Raw genomic sequence first — 18,123 nt, 5'->3', positions numbered from 1 at the left:
GTGGGTTGCCATTTCCTTCTCCAATGCATGAAAGTGAAAAGTGAAAGTGAAGTCGTTCAGTCATGCCTGACTCTTAGCGACCCCATGGGCTGCGGCCTACCAGGCTCCTTCATCCATGGGATTTTCCAGGCAAGAGTACTGGAGTGGGGTGCCATTGCCTTCTCCCATATCTGAATCGTTTACAACAAAAGGACAAAGAACATACAATAAAGAATAGCCTCGCTTCCCTGGTGGCTCAGAGGTTAAAGTGTCTGCTTCCAACGTGGGAAACCCGGGTTTGATCCCTGGGTCGGGAAGATCCCCTGGAGAAGGAAATGGCAACCCACTCCAGTATTCTTGCCTGGAGAATCCCATGGACAGAGGAGCTTGGTAGGCTACAGTCCACGGGGTCACAAAGAGTCAGACATGACTGAGTGACTTCACTTTCACTTTTCACTTTAATAAATGGTACAGCAGAAACTTGCCACATGCAAAATAATGAAACTAGACCACTATCTCATATCACACACAAATATCAACTCAAAATGGATTAAAAACTTGAATATAAGACCTGGAACCATAAAATCCTTAATTTTATTGCCATACACTTTCACATCAATCTTAGCAGTATCTTTCTAGATGTGTTCCCTCTGGTAAGAGAAACAAAAGCAAAACTAAACAAATGGGACTACATTCAAAGCTTCATCACAGCTAAAATCATCAACAAAATGAAAAGATAACCTACTGAAAGGGAGAATATATTTGCAATCAAATACTCATTAATGGGTTAATATCCAAAATATATAAAGCAGCCATGTAACTCAACAACAATTAAATGAACAATATTTTCATCAGGCATCTCTTCAGTTTTGATATAAGTAAATGTTTCAAGAAAATATAAATCCACATTAAAATAGGCATTTTTCAAATATACATTTCAAAAATGCACTTTAGTGTAAGTGATATAAACTTTTGGAAAAAGTCTACCTCTTTGGAAAAGAACCTGATGCTGGGAAACATGGAAGGCAGAAGAAGGGGATGACAGAGGATGAGATGGTTGGATGTCATCACCAACCTGATGGACGTGAGTTTGAGCAAGCTCTGGGAGTTGGTGAAAGACAAGGAAGCCTGGTGTGCTGCAGTCCATGGGACTGCAAAGAGTTGGACACAGACTGAGTAACTGAACTGAAAAGGTTAAAGTCTATTTTTCTTCTCAAATTCTAGAAGAAAATTCCATTTAAACCCAATTATGCATTTTAGATGAATTTTTCTTACATTAGCTACCAGTACTCTCTTACATATATCTGTAATTGTCCTGATAGAATAATAGATGTCTCTAGGTACTATTGATAGAAGAGAGGAAAAAGAGAAAAATAATAGCCAACATTTATATAGTGCCTATACTGTGCCAAATGCTGCTAATCAGACATTTTATGTACTCATTTAGTCATGACAAGAATCTTCTGGGTTGTATATAATTACTCTTAACACTCTACCAGTGAAAAAGTAGCTCCCAAGAGATGAACTATTTTTTAGAGCATAGAGATACCAAGTAATGGAGTTCAAATTTGAACATGTCTGACTTAGTGACCATGTTATAATGCTTCTTGTACAAAGAGAAAGAGAAAAAGAGGGGCCAGAAGTCTGTATATTGTGGGATATAATTGAGCACATCCACAAATGATTCCAAATCATAAAAAAAGAGTTCTTCATTTGCCATACTTGCAGTGGAAGGCTGGTGGAAGGCAACTTTCTCTGACCCACAACAATGACTGATAAACCCAAGGTAGAATTTCTATATCATGTCTAGTAAGATCATGTCTGAAAGAAATTATTAAGGCATGTAAACTCAGGAGTGTGAATGGGCTTCTCTAGAACCATATATAGCAACACCGAATCCATTTATTTTTATGTTGTTACTGCTAGCACTCTGGCAAATAATTCTATTTTATAAATTACTTAGCTTAGAGTTCCACATAGTGATATATCTAATTACAGTTTAGGCTTTAGCTATCATGAGATATTCAGAGATATTAAAGTCATATTCATAGTTAATTTTCCTTTATGTGTAGCTATTTATGGCTTAGTTAAAATTCAACTTCGCATTTTGATTCTCTAAACACACCTTTTGCTAAATGTTATTAATTTTTGTTAATCATATTACCAAGGTAGTAGACACAAATTTTACCATCTCTAAAATATAGTGATTCATAACTGATTATTAGAGCAAGGGAGCATGTAATACCTATCAAAAGCCTCATGGATTGTCCAAGAACCAGGGAAATGTGGACATCTGGGCAGAGATCCCTCTGGATAAACACCAGAAACTGCAGCAGCTGGGCTTCCCAGTCAGGTAATTTATGCAAATTCACTTAATGCTCAATAGAATTTAAATGTGTTTTATTTTAGTATCCTTTTTTTTGTTTAACCACTAGCCAATTTATTTGTTAGGATCCCTGTCCACAATGAAATCTTATCAAATAGTCTCCATATTCAGCACAGGACATCAGTGATTTTTTTCCCTTAAAATATAAATGTTTACACAGCCAATAAGTGACATTGTAACAATTTTTTATGACCTCAAATTTTTCAAGTCAATAATTAATTTCTTTCTGATGCCCTTATTTGGTTTTATGATGTGAATTAACTTGTTCAACCATTCAAACCATGGAATTAACTTGGTGATAATTTAAGAGTTTAATAAGAGGATATTTCCACAAATACATAATTGCACTCTCAGCTCTAATGAAAAATTGCCCCAAACTTTAATCATTAGATAGCCATTCCTGAAAAAAATCACCCAAATGAATTATTTTTTTCAACCAGACACTTGGAAGATTCAATAAAAATTTCCAGGGACTTTTCAAAGAATGAATTTGCCTGGTTATGTTCAAGCTATTCCTTACATGGTTGTTTCAGCATAACCAAATATACTGCTGGCTTGTTTTCTTCAGTTTAGGTTGTATTCTGCTGCTGCTGCTGCTAAATCACTTCAGTCATGTCCGACTCTGTGTGATCCCATAGACGACAGCCCACCAGGCTCCATCTCTTGATATGGTCCTTTGATTTTTCTTCTTTAGCTTATTAATGTGATGGATTACATTGGTTGATTATGAAATGTTGAGTCAGTCTTGCATACCTGGGATAAATCCTGCTAGGCTATGGCATATAATAATTTTATACATTATTTGATTTCATTTGATAATACTTTTCTAAGAATTTTTGAGCCTATGAGCATAAGAAATACATACACACACACACACACACACACACACACACACACACACACACTATTTTAATCAGAATGTCTTGAAGCTTCCAAAGAGAAAAGTGGGAACATTTTGTTAGATTCCATCTGTTTCTCAATAAAGTAATAAAGCAGGCAAACAATTGTCAACTCAGCCATGACTCAGAAAATAAAAATGTAGCAACTTCATGCATTTTTACAAGGATAAGTCCATAAACTTTTCAGCTGGGTCTAACACATCATTTTTATAAAAGTAGCTTGACAATAACATAATTTACTCTCTTAGGAAAATGCTTTTATCTTAGATTTTGAAATCAAGAGCAATTCACTATGGATGAAGAACAGGCACCACTAAGAAGAAATGTGGGAATAACATTGATTGAGAATGCTATATGACAAGCAATTTGTTATGAACTTTCACAACCTGTATAGCAATTTCTATAAGAACACTGTAGCTTTACTGCTTTGGAGCAAAAAGGAATGTAGAGCCTTATAAAATAAAATATGTTTAGATATTAAGTAGTTTGTTTTAAGATATATCACTTTGGCTAGATTAACCAATGTACTGTTAGAACAAATTTACTCACTCATATACTGAAAAAATATCTACTATTCAAAAGTCTTAATTAGAAATACTATTAAATTGTATTTTCAGAAACAGGATTATATAATAGAGCCAGTAATAGCAGATTTTTGATTCATTAAATAGTCTTAGAAGAAAAATAATCCAATGAAGACAGCACTTTTGATATGATATGTTTGAGAAAGAGTGCACTGTTTTTGATAATAAGAGAAAAGAGGTAAGAACAGTGTAACTGTCTGGCCAGGAACAAAGAATAATGACCTTGGCATTTATTGTCTATTTATATAAAATTCAGAAACAACCCAAGCCAGTCAGTATTCTTAAAACAGGGTTTTTGGCAGGGAGGAACTGAGTTAATTATAGTCTTGACCTCAAGAGGAGTTGATAACATTCCAGGCTACATCCATATAAAGAAAGACACTCAGGTCATGAAACACTGTGCTTTTGATGGATGAGAGAATATAGGCAAATAGGTGGTATTCCTAATTCTTTCTCTGTCCACAACACTCCATAAATATTTCCTTTCCTATCTCTTCCCTCCCCTTCCTTTCCCTGTCCTATCTTTCCCATTTTCCTTTCATTTCTTTTACTATCCTCTTTAAAATATATATGGGCACACATAAATGAGATGCTGTGGGTTAAAATAAGATCTCTCTGAGAAATCTTAAAATTTACATCTGATGTTTAAGGATTCCTTATAGTTACAAATTCTAGAACATTACTTACAACAAACCCAAGAGTAGGTATAAGATAAAAATTCTGAATTAACTTGCCAAGGTGATACTCCAACTAAAGAGAAAGATCAGAAGGTTATGGAAATCATATTAGCCTAATTCAAAAGGTGATACCCTGACATTCCCTGATGAACTTCAATAGCACAGAGAAATTATGATGAAATTATTTAGATAAGGAATAAAAGTTCAACTTTCTCTTGTTATCCCCATGAGTATCTTGTGGGATAGTCCTTTTCATTTTCACCTAATATTATATCCTGCTGTGGTGCCTACATTTCTTTTAAAACATGCAGCATTCACTCAGATTATTTACTATGGTTAAATTCTCCAAGGCAACACTTTCTCTGTGCTCATGGCTTCCTTTGAACTCACTGCAAGTCTTTTTTTTTTTTTTTTTTTTTTTTTTAATTTTTATTTTTTCTTTTTTTATTTATTTATTTAATTATTTATTTATTTTTTAATTTTAAAATCAAGTCTTGAATGTAGAAAAGGGAACAGAGGAATTTACCTGTGGGACTGAAATGAGATGTCAAGATATATACATGAGCAAAGATAGAAAAAGGCCAGAACAGGGATAACAAGATGATAAATAACTCTATTTTCTGATAAGTATCTTTTCTAATAACTTCAAAGCACTAAACCTTCTATACATTAGATACTACGCTAGAGAAGAATGGCAAATCCTTTAAAATTAGTCACTCATCAATTTATGAGAAATTAAATACCGTAAGTTTGCCTCATAAAAGTTGTGCATTCCAGTATTACACGCTGAATGTTCATTCCAGAGAAAATGGAAGACAAAGGAAATATTAAGTTGTGTAAGAAAATGCATAGCATTCTTAAAAATAACTAATAACATTTCATTCTCCCAGAGTTTGAGATAATGGAATTGTATAATAAATCCTTATCCATAACTAGTATACTTAATACAGGTTTTAAATTTAAACCCTAGATTTATGCCTATACGACTGACAAATCTCATTGTCATTCAATACCACTTTCATCTTAGCTACAAAAACAGTATTATTAAAGACAAGATACAAGTCATATTCAACAAAATTGATTTACTCTATTGAGCAATGTTGATTTTGGATAAATGAAAAAAAGCATAAATCTTGAGATCCTTGATTGTGAATTAAAAAAGAAAACAAAACCCTATTTTGTCTTCCATTTAGATTTAAATGTTCAGAAGTTGATCACAGGCACATAATTGACTGGAAAAAGTAACATGGTATTTTCCCTCCAGGACCTATGAGTGGCAACAGGGAGTCCAAGACTACTCATAAGAGATAACCACAGAAAGTAAGAGAACCTGCACTCCCGTATTCCATTAGGTAAGACAAGTTAATCATTTTGCCATTCTACATTAGAATGAACACAATATGTCAAATTAATAACATATTAATATTATTTTCCTATTATATTTAACTGATAAATCTGAAAAGTGTTTATTGACTTCCTATTATGAATCTGAACCAGTGCATTGTCTAAGGAATCAGAGATAAGCAAGAGAGTATTCTTGCCTTGTAAGAGAAGGCAATTTAGTAGAAGACAAATACAATGAAAAGATAATGTCAAAGTAATGCAGAAAAAAGGTATGAAATAGTAATAAAAATAATGTTAATATTTATTACAAGTTTAAGATGTGCAAGGAACTAAGCTAAAATGCTTTTACATGCATTTACTCACTGAATCCACTATGCAGTAAGTAGTTAATTAATTTAAATATAGAACATTTGCTATTTCAGAGCAAATATTTACCTAAATCAAACATAAGGACTTGGTATTTTTTCAAATGGACAGAACATTTTAACTTTCTCTTACATTTATCTAGATAATGGAATAAGAAAACATCTAGAAACCCAGTTCCCAGTCAGTTATCTCAGTGTCAGTTCATGAATCCTCCATGAGAAAGCAAGCTCATAAGTTTAGAACAATTAGGATTCTGGATGAATGACTAACCACACTGAAATGACTGAAAAAGTTCTAAATAAATGTTAAAATTTTATTCACTCTGTATAATAAACATTTATATTTCCACCTCCTTTTTATCTTCAAAGTTATACTTTAAAAGATTAGTGTAAATATTAGTGGAAAATTTGTTTAATCACTGTGGGAACCTTGTGTAAGATGGCCTTCAAATTATACCACAAAAATGCAGCAGGAGGTATGATTTTATTGTTGAATTACTAAACCCAATGAGACATTAGGACATACACAGTGTGTTAAGGTTCTAATAAATTTAAATTAAACTTGGAAAAGAAGTTAACCCGTACATACAATTTTTTTCATTTAGACAGCAACATTTCTATTAGCAATCTAAGCATGTCAAATATCAACAGTGAATTCTTTCTAATTAGTTTCATTCTTAAATCAACAGTTTAGCTAACAAAGATTATCTCAATTTTTGGAACTTATTAAACTAATAAAAATAAAAAATTATTATAAATTAGTATAGGAAGAGATAAGAAAGCCTTTTCAGTGATCAATGCAAAGAAATAGAGGAAAAGAACAGAATGGGCAAGACCAGAGATCTCTTCAAGAAAATTAGAGATACCAAGGGAACATTTCATGCAAAGATGGGCTCGATAAAGGACAGAAATGGTATAGACCTAACAGAAGCAGAAGGTATTAAGAAGAGGTGGCAAGAATACACAGAAAAACTGTACAGAAAAGATCTTCACAACCCAGATAATCATGATGATGTGATCACTAATCTAGAGCCAGATATCTTGGAATGTGAAGTCAAGTGGGCCTTAGAAAGCATCACTACGAACAAAGCTAGTGGAGGTGATGGAATTCCAGTTGAGCTGTTTCAAATCCTGAAAGATGATGCTGTAAAAGTGCTGCACTCAATATGCCAGCAAATTTGGAAAACTCAGCGGGGGCCACAGGACTGGAAAAGGTCAGTTTTCATTCCAATTCCAAAGAAAGGCAATGCAAAAGAATGCTCAAACTACTGCACAATTGCACTCATCTGACATGCTAGTAAAGTAATGCTCAAAATTCTCCAAGCCAGACCTCAGCAATTTGTGAACCGTGAACTCCCTGATGCTCAAGCTGGTTTTAGAAAAGGCAGAGGAACCAGAGGTCAAATTGCCAACATCCACTGGATCATGGAAAAAGCAAGAAAGTTCCAGAAAAACATCTATTTCTGCTTTATTGACTATGCCAAAGCCTTTGACTGTGTGGATCACAGTAAACTGTGGAAAATTCTGAAAGAGATAGGAATACCAGACCACCTAACCTGCCTCTTGAGAAACCTGTATGCAGGTCAGGAAGCAACAGTTAGAACTGGACATGGAACAACAGACTGGTTCCAAATAGGAAAAGGAGGACGTCAAGGCTGTATCTTGTCACCCTCCTTATTTAACTCATATGCAGAGTACATCATGAGAAACGCTGGACTGGAAGAAACACAAGCTGGAATCAAGATTGTCGGGAGAAATATCAATAACCTCAGATATGAAGATGACAGCACTCTTATGGCAGAAAGTGAAGAGGAGCTAAAAAGCCTCTTGATGAAAGTAAAAGAGGAGAGTGAAAAAGTTGGCTTAAAGCTCAACATTCAGAAAACAAAGATCATGGCATCCGGTCCCATCACTTCATGGGAAATAGATGGGGAAACAGTGGAAACAGTGTCAGACTTTATTTATGGGGGGCTCCAAAATCACTGCAGATGTTGACTGCAGCCATGAAATAAAAAGACGCTTACTCCTTGGAAGAAAAGTTATGACCAATTTAGATAGTATATTCAAAAGTAGAGACATTACTTTGCCGACTAAGGTCCGTATAGTCAAGGCTATGGTTTCTCCTATGGTCATGTATGGATGTGAGAGTTGGAGTGTGAAGAAGGCTGAGCACTGAAGAATTGATGCTTTTGAACTGTGGTGCTGGAGAAGACTCTTGAGAATCCCTTGGACTGCAGGGAGATCCAACCAGTCCATTCTGAAGGAGATCAACCCTGGGATTTCTTTGGAAGAAATGATGCTAAAGCTGAAGCTTCTGTACTTTGAACACCTCATGCGAAGAATTGACTCATTGGAAAAGACTCTGATGCTGGGAGGGATTGGGGGCAGGAGGAGAAGGGGATGACCTAGGATGAGATGGCTGGATGGCATCACAGACTCAACGGATGTGAGTCTGAGTGAACTCCGGGAGATGGTGATGGACAGGGAGGCCTGGCGTGCTACGATTCATGGAGTCGCAAAGAGTCGGACACAACTGAGGGACTGAACTGGAACTGAACTAGTATATTAGGAAATATAACTGGCTTAAATTAGCATGAACAAAATATTGGCTCCTTTACCTTGAGTTATTTTATCTTTAATATAAAAATAATTATACAAATTATGTCCTTCTAGATAGACAATTAGTAAATGTACATCTTTAATTACATCTAAACTTATGACTATTTTCTATACGTACACTTGTCAGGAGCTCACTTGGGTTGGGACAGAGAGATCCAAGCTGTCAGGTGTAGAAGTATCCAATTAAAGCAACAAAAAATATATGAAAGAGTTAAGTATTTAATCACTTACTGCAATGAGTAAGAGAGAGTCTTGTACCTGGATAATCACAGAATCATCCTGTTACATTTTTCCTCATGAAACAGAAACTGGCTGGTAGATCAGCTGAGATGTGGGCGTCACCTCACTATTGAAGGAGATCTGAACAAAAAGCTCAGGCCATTTTCAGTGGGAAAGTACTAAGTAAGAATGGTGGAAATTGCCTTTAAAATTCTCTCCTCCACCCTTAAGCAGACCTTGGCAGAAGACCACAACACTACCTTTGTCCAAGGTCTCAGAAAAAAGAGATCTATTTCATTCTTTTTTTTTTTTTTATGGCAAGTAATATGCCATTGTACATAGGTATCACATCTCCTTTATAAATTCTTCTGTTGATGGACATTTAAGGTTGGTTCCATGTCTTGGTTAAGGTTTCCCTGATAGCTCAGTTGGTAAAGAATCTGCCTGCAATGCAAGAGAGCCTAGTTTGATTCCTGGGTTGGGAAGATCCACTGGAAAAGGGTAGGCTAAATTAGAGGTACCAAGGGAACATTTCATGCAAAGATGGGCTTGATAAAGGACAGAAATGGTATGGATCTAACAGTAGCAGAAGATACTATGAAGAGGTGGCAAGAATACTGTACAAAAGAAGTACAGTACAAAACTGTACTTCTGTACTGAAGAACTGTACAAAAAAAAAAAAAAAAAACTTCATGACCAAGATAATCACGATGGTATGATCACTCACCTAGAGCCAGATATTCTGGAATGTGAAGTCAAGTGGGTCTTAGAAAGCATCACTATGAACAAGGCTAGTACAAGTGATGGAAATCCAGTTGAGCTATTTCAAATCCTGAAAGATGATGCTGTGAAAGTGTTGTACTCAATATGCCAGCAAATTTGGAAAACTCAGCAGTGGCCACAGGACTGGAAAAGGTCAGTTTTTATTCCAATCCCAAAGAAAGTGAAAGTGAAGTTTCTCAGTCATGTCCAACTCTTTGCGACCCTGTGGACTGTAACCCACCAGGCTCCTCCATTCATGGGATTCTCCAGGCAAGAATACTGGAGTGGGTGGCCATTTCCTTCTCCAGGGGATCGTCCCAACCCAGGGATTGAACTCAGGTCTCCTGCATTGCAGATAGCTGCTTTAACCTCTGAGCCACCAAGGAAGCTTACTTCTCTCTTAGATCCCAAAGAAAGGCAATGCCAAAGAATGCTCAAACTACTGCACAATTGCATTCATCTCACACGCTAGTAAACTAATGCTCAAAATTCTCCAAGCCAGGCTTCAGCAATACATGAACCGTGAACTTCCAGATGTTCAAGCTGGTTTTAGAAAAGGCAGAGGAACCAGAGACCAAATTGCCAACATCTGCTGGATCATGGAAAACCCAAGAGAGTTCCAGAAAAACATCTATTTCTGCTTTATTGACTATGCCAAAGCCTTTGACTGTGTGGATCACAATAAACTGTGGAAAATTCTGAAAGAAATGGGAATACCAGACCACCTGATCTGCCTCTTGAGAAACCTATATGCAGGTCAGGAAGTAACAGTTAGAACTGGACATGGAACAACAGACTGGTTCCAAATAGGAAAAGGAGTATGTCAAGGCTGTATATTGTCACCCTGCTTATTTAACTTCTATGCAGAGTACATCATGAGAAACGCTGGGCTGGAAGAAGCACAAGCTGGAATCAAGATCACCAGGAGAAATATCAATAATCTCAGATATGCAGATGACACCACCCTTATGGCAGAAAGTGAAGAGGAACTAAGAAGTCTGTTGATAAAAGTGAATGTGGAGAGTGAAAACGTTGGCTTAAAGCTCAACATTCAGAAAACGAAGATCATGGCATTTGGTCCCATTACTTCATGCCAAATAGATGGCGAAACATTGGAAACAGTGTCAGATTTTATTTGTTTGGGCTCCAAAATCACTGCAGATGGTGACTGCAGCCATGAAATTAAAAGACGCTTACCACTTGGAAGGAAAGTTACGACCAACCTAGACAGCATATTCAAAAGCAGAGAGATTACTTTGTCAACAAAGTTCCATCTAGTCAAGGCTATGGCTTTCCCAGTGGTCATGTATGGATGTGAGTGTTGGACTGTGAAGAAAGCTGAGCGCCAAAGAATTGATGCTTTTGAACTGTTGTGTTGGAGAACTCTTGAGAGTCCCTTGGAGTGCAAGGAGATCCAACCAGTCCATCCTAAAGGAGAGCAGTCAGGGGTGTTCATTGGAAGGACTGATGCTAAATTCCAATTCTTTGGCCATCTCATGCAAAGAGTTGACTCATTGGAAAAGAACTTGATGTTGAGAGGGATTGGGGTCAGGAGGAGAAGGGGACAACAGAGGATGAGATGGTTGAATGGCATCACTGACTCGATGCACATGAGTTTGGGTGAACTCTGGTAGTTGGTGTCTGGCGTGCTGCGATTCATGGGGTCGCAAAGAGTTGGACACAACTGAGTGACTGAACTGACCAACTCCAGTGTTCTTGGGCTTTCCTTGTGACTCAGGTGGTAAAGACTCCACCTGCAATGCAGGAGACCTGGGTCCGATCCCTGGGTTGGGAAGATCCCCTGGAGAAGGTAATGGATACTCACTCCTGTATTCTGGCCTGCAGAATTCCATGGACTGTATAGTCCATGGGGTTGCAAAGAGTGGGACATGACACAGTGACTTTCACTCTTCCATATCTTGGTTATTGTAAACAGTGCAGCTAAGAACACTGGAATGCATATATCTTTTCAAATTATTGCTTTCTCAGGATACATGGCCAGAAGTGAAATTATTGGATCATAAGGATCATATCTATTTCTAGCTTTTTAAGGCACTTCCTTACTGTTCTCCATAGTAACCATATCAATTTCCATTCCATAACAGCTGCTAAAAAATTCGCCTGCAATGCAGGAGACCTCAGTTTGCTCCCTGGGTTGGGAAGTTCCCCCTGGAAAAGGGAAAAGCTACCTACTCCAGTATTCTAGCCTGAATAATTCCATGGATTATACAGTTCATGGTGTCACAATGAGTCAGACACAACTGAGTGACTTTCACTTTCATTTCACTAGCGGTGTAGGAGGCTTTTGTTTTCTTCACACCCTTCCAGCATTCATCGTTTGTAGACATTTTGATGAAGGCCATTCTGACCAGTGTGATGTGATAGCACACTTTAGTTTTGATTTGAATTTCTTTAATAACTAATGATGCTAAGCACCTTTTCATGTGCTTTATGGCCATCTGTATGTCTTCTTGGGAGAAATGGCATTTTTGGGTCAGGTTGTTTGTTTTTGCCATAAGCGTTGCGTGAGCCGTTTATATGTTTTGGAGATTAATTCTTCGTTGGTTGCTTCATTTGCAAATATTTTCTCCCATGTTGTGGGTTGTCTTTTTGAAAAAGAATGAAATACTGCCATATGTGATCCAGATCCATTGCCCATTGCTCATTCCTGACTTTCAGTAGCTTCAAGTGATGTTTATTTGTGATATTTTTCTGCTTTAGATTCACTTCAAATTTATATTCAATGAATTTCAGACTCTGAAATTTGGTTCCACTTATCATGTTCCATGCAGTCTTTGCACAGAACTCTCTATGAGGTATCTGTTTAAAAACACTGTTGATTTGATCTCATGTTTCTTCAAGTTCTTGATTCTTGCCTTTTGTCTATGTTACTTTGGGGAGTTGACGATTGCATTTATTTTTGTTGTTGATATATCTATAGTGAGAGGTGAGGAAAAGGGTATCTAATAAGTGATGTTCACTTGTAACACAATAAGTCTTTTAGTGATAATTTCTGCATAAATTTGGGTAGTGAGAATATTATAAATGGAGTATGGAAGAGGTAACTTATGCACATAATAACATACTAGGTTGGGAGTAAAACATCAGTCCTTCATCCATGGAGATGACTAATATATTTATGCTTTAAATTCATGCTGGAGAGGGTGTGGAGAAAAGGGAACCCTCCTACACTGTTGGTGGGAATGCAAACTAGTACAGCCACTATGGAGAACAGTGTGGAGATTCCTTAAAAAATTGCAAATAGAACTACCTTATGACCCAGCAATCCCACTGCTGGGCATACACACCGAGAAAACCAGAATTGAAAGAGACACATGTACCCCAATGTTCATCGCAGCACTGTTTATAATAGCCAGGACATGGAAACAACCTACATGTCCATCAGCAGATGAATGGATAAGAAAGCTGGTACATATACACAATGGAGTATTACTCAGCCGTTAAAAAGAATTCATTTGAATCAGTTCTGATGAGATGGATGAAACTGGAGCCGATTATACAGAGTGAAGTAAGCCAGAAAGAAAAACACCAATACAGTATACTAACACATATATATGGAATTTAGAAAGATGGCAATGACGACCCTGTATGCAAGACAGGAAAAAAGACACAGCTGTGTATAACGGACTTTTGGACTCAGAGGGAGAGGGAGAGGGTGGGATGATTTGGGAGAATGGCATTCTATCATGTATACTATCATGTAAGAATCGAATCACCAGTCTATGTCTGACGTAGGATACAGCATGCTTGGGGCTGGTGCATGGGGATGACCCACAGAGATGTTATGGGGAGGGAGGTGGGAGGGGGGTTCATGTTTGGGAACACATGTAAGAATTAAAGATTTTAAAATTAAAAAAATAAATAAATAAATAAAAGAAAAAATAAAATGAATGAAGATGCACTATTAAAAAAAATAAAAATAAAAAAATAAAAAATATGGTGACTGTAAAAAAAAAAATTTCTAACTGTAAAAATGACCTATTTCTTAATCATGTAGAAGCATTAAACTAGCAGATATTTTATCTGATGTGGTGGTTTTCCCAACCAAATTTTAGTAGAATGATATGTGTGATTTTAAAGCTGACTTGACTGCCCTCATGGGAAAGCTGCCTTCTGCACACCAGATTTGGTACACAGTCATTACAGTCTATGAAGGTAGTTGCAGCCAAGGACTCAGTGTCTGCTGGCTGATTATGATTTTTCACACAGTTTCATTGCTAGCTCAGGTGCCTTTATTTCTAGATCTCTTTATTTATTTTTTTTAATTTAAGTTTTAGTTTATATTGGAGTATAGTTGATTTACCACACTGTGTTAGCTTCAGGTACATAACAAAGTGATTCAGTTATAAATATATCTATATCCATTTTTTTTTCAGATTCTTTCTCATATAGGTTATTACAGAATATTGATAGACTTCCCTGTGAACATCACATCCTTATTGATTATCTGTTTTATATATAGAAGAGTAATGTATATATGTTAATCTCAAACTTCTGGTTATATTCCTCTCTCCCACATTTCCCCTTTGGTAAACATAAGTTTGTTTTCAAACAAACAAACAAACAAACAAAAGACAAACACACTAGAAAAGGAGATGCTTATTTAAAGTCATACACTTAGTCTACCTAACAGTACTTTACACACTGCCTTCTAAGAAACACAACATTCCTAGGAAATGGAATTTCAATTTTTTGGTTTCAATCATTTCAGGAATTCTTGCATATAAATATCTTAAGTAAATATAAACCAAAAGCTAAATGTCACCTATAACTGCCCAAAAAAGATGAAAAATACTGAGTAGAGCGTTCCCATTAATAAGCACCATATACAATACAGCCAATTAATTTAGAAAAAATGTTCATTAAAAAGGCCTCAGAAGAGTCCGGAAATGTTAAGAAAGGTTTGTACAGGCAACAATTTATATATTTTTAAATTTTTCATAGCTAGCTGTTTAAAATTGAATGAGCAATGGTGATGAAAACCTAATATTTATGCTCCTTACTAAATATCAAAACTGTACAAGGTTTATTACTAAGTCATCTCATTTAAGCATGCTTTCATGGAAACTGAAGAGACTACTTTTCTCACCCTGCTGAAACTGAGCAATGATATTTTCAACAGCTCACAATTCAAGAGAAACTTGAGGTCATAATTGCCATAGAAAATTTTCTTTGGTGACAGATGATCATACTTACTATCCATTTCAATCACAGCACATTCTCTTGCTGTGTTTAACTGCCACCAGTTTTGGCAAGATGATGCAAAACTAAGTCATTTAATTAATCTCAATTCCTGACTAGTTAGTTAATCTAATTTATTGTTTACATATTTCTGACTATTTTATATTTGGCTGCTAAGAAAAGATAGTCTAAATGTATCCAAAATAAAAGTGGGAAAAGTGGGGATTTAGTGAATAATAAGCATACACTTTGCCACCCTTGGGAACATATGTAAATACAGAGATTTTTTTCAGCCATCAGTTTACTGATTCAGATCACAAAACCGATTTGTGACATTAAAAGACACTTATCCTGAGCTATTGAAATTTAATGTTTCAACTATATATGTCTTAAACGTAGTTTGTAATTCAGATCCATTTCCCTTTACTCCCTTTCCCTTACTGTGATAAAAATAGCTCCTTCATAGTCATGTTTTCTTGTAGTTGTTTGCCTTTTGGAAAGAATAAGCTTTATCAAAGATGAAAAAATGAATCAGAAATCAGAATTATTAAACTAAATTTCAATTTACATATTGATTTTCAAATTATATATATATATATAATTATCTCCATTTTAGCCTTTTTCATTTTAGTTTTCAAGATAGCTTTTTAAGAAGTAGAAGACTAAGGAGAAGAGGGAAACTGTAGTTGAGAAAGACAGAGAGAGACAAGCAGGAAGTGAGGAACATATAAAAATAAAATTAATGAATATATACAATTGTTGATGTTCTGTTCTATTAATAATATAGTATTATTTATGAACATATTATCTAGTTATATAAAAATAAAGTCCTAAAATGTTTTCATAACAATCTATTCTCTAAAAGATAAATTCTCATTAGTATAAATTAATGTTTTCTTTTAGATAAAAATAAATGAAGAACATATTAATAAAGGATAAAAATATATTCAATATATTGAAGAACACTATATTGGTAAGAATTCACTTTATCCAAAATTATGTTCCTCTGCATTTAAATCTCTCTCTTTCTTGGTTCCAAGGTCTCCAGCTACTATAACAAGGCTAGGAGTCAGGAGCACATTAAACATTACTTTAAGAGATGTTATGAAGACAAAAGGAAGTTTATGAAGACAAAACTGGTAAACTGAAACAGTATATGATAAAAAGAAACAAGTGAACTGAGTCATTGAGTGAACTGGCTTTCCGCTAATTGACCTAAAGCCAGTACTGCTTAAACCCAGTTCTTCTAAAGAGATAACCAAAATTTCCTTTGTACACGTCTGGAACTTAGCCATGCTCAGTCTATATGGAAAATAGTTCTTCCAGCTGGTCTCCATTATACCATGCCACAAATATCATCCTCACTGAAGTCAGTTTAGTTTTTCAGTCTTCTACCATTTCACCAACATTTTATCCAACAATGTTATCACCAATATTTCCAAAACTCCCAGAGAAACTGTGTAACACTACATCAAGTAAACAGAGCCCACTTATTAGGAATACAGATCTTTGATTAAAGATTTAAAATTTGTTTTAACATGCAAACTTTCCTCAAAATTCATTTTATAGTTTGCTGAGTATTTACTTCTTAATGGCCCACTGAGTTATTCAGCAGAAATTCTGCTGAATCTTCTTTGCATATAATATTTATTATAGTTAAATAGATGGGGAAACAGTAGAAACAGTGTCAGACTTTATTTTTGGGGGCTCCAAAATCACTGCAGATGGTGATTGCAGCCATGAAACTAAAAGACGCTTACTCCTTGGAAGAAAAGTTATGACCAACCTAGATAGTATATTCAAAAGCAGAGACATTACTTTGCCGACTAAGGTTCGTCTAGTCAAGGCTATGGTTTTTCCAGTGGTCATGTATGGATGTGAGAGTTGGACTGTGAAGAAGGCTGAGCGCTGAAGAATTGATGCTTTTGAAGTGTGGTGTTGGAGAAGACTCTTGAGAGTCCCTTGGACTGCAAGGAGATCCAACCAGTCCATTCTGAAGGAGATCAACCCTGGGATTTCTTTGGAAGGAATGATGCTAAAGCTGAAACTCCAGTACTTTGGCCACCTCATGGGAAGAGTTGACTCACTGGAAAAGACTCTGATGCTGGGAGGGATTTGGGGCAGGAGGAGAAGGGGACGACCCAGGATGAGATGGCTGGATGGCATCACGGACTCGATGGACGTGAGTCTGAGTGAACTCCGGGAGATGGTGATGGACAGGGAGGCCTGGCATGCTACGATTCATGGGGTCACAAAGAGTCGGACACGACTGAGCGACTGAACTGAACTGAACTGAACTGATAGTTATCTACACATTTACATATATCCATCTTCATTTCCTTATCTCTGATATTCATGATAAATAAGCTATACTCAATATCCCAAAAAGAAATTCTTATGGGGCTCCATAAAGATAGCTGCTTATAAACTTAATTAATTTATGTTAATAAAACATATTATTTTGATTCTCCAAATAATTTTCATTTGTATAATGATATGATACCAAAGGTTTTATAAAAGTAAAAAATGCTTAAAGATTTAATAATAATTTAAAAGTCAATAAAATTAAATTCCAAAATGTGGGTAAGAAATTTTCACATAACTACTAAAATATTTTCAATAGTAAAAAAAAAAAATTAGCAGTCTGTTTAAACTTATTTAAAAATATATTCTGCATTTTCACCCAAAACATACACCACGTTGCTATAATTGTTGTTCATTTGCTAGGTCGTGCCCGAATCTTTGTGACCCCATGGACTGTAGCCTGCCAGGCTCCTCTGTTCATAGGATTTCCCAGGCACAAATACTAAAGTAGATTCCCACTACCTTCATCTCATTAATATACATATATATATATTAAACTGATAACTTTAAAGATTTCTATTATTCTAATAAAGTGAAATTTCAAAGTAAAACTTGATATATAGCAGCTTTAATATTATGTATTAATAAGAGTATTATGAATTAATAAGAGCCTATGTACCACCAAGTGACAGTGAAAGTTGCTCAGTCATGTCTGACTCTTTGCAAAACCATGGACTATACTGTCCATGGAATTCTCGAGGCCAGAATACTAGAGTGGGTAGC

This window comes from Budorcas taxicolor, chromosome 4 (assembly GCF_023091745.1).
Source record: "Budorcas taxicolor isolate Tak-1 chromosome 4, Takin1.1, whole genome shotgun sequence".
Taxonomy (NCBI): Eukaryota; Metazoa; Chordata; class Mammalia; order Artiodactyla; family Bovidae; genus Budorcas; species Budorcas taxicolor.
Note: the sequence above shows the minus strand (reverse complement) of the source record.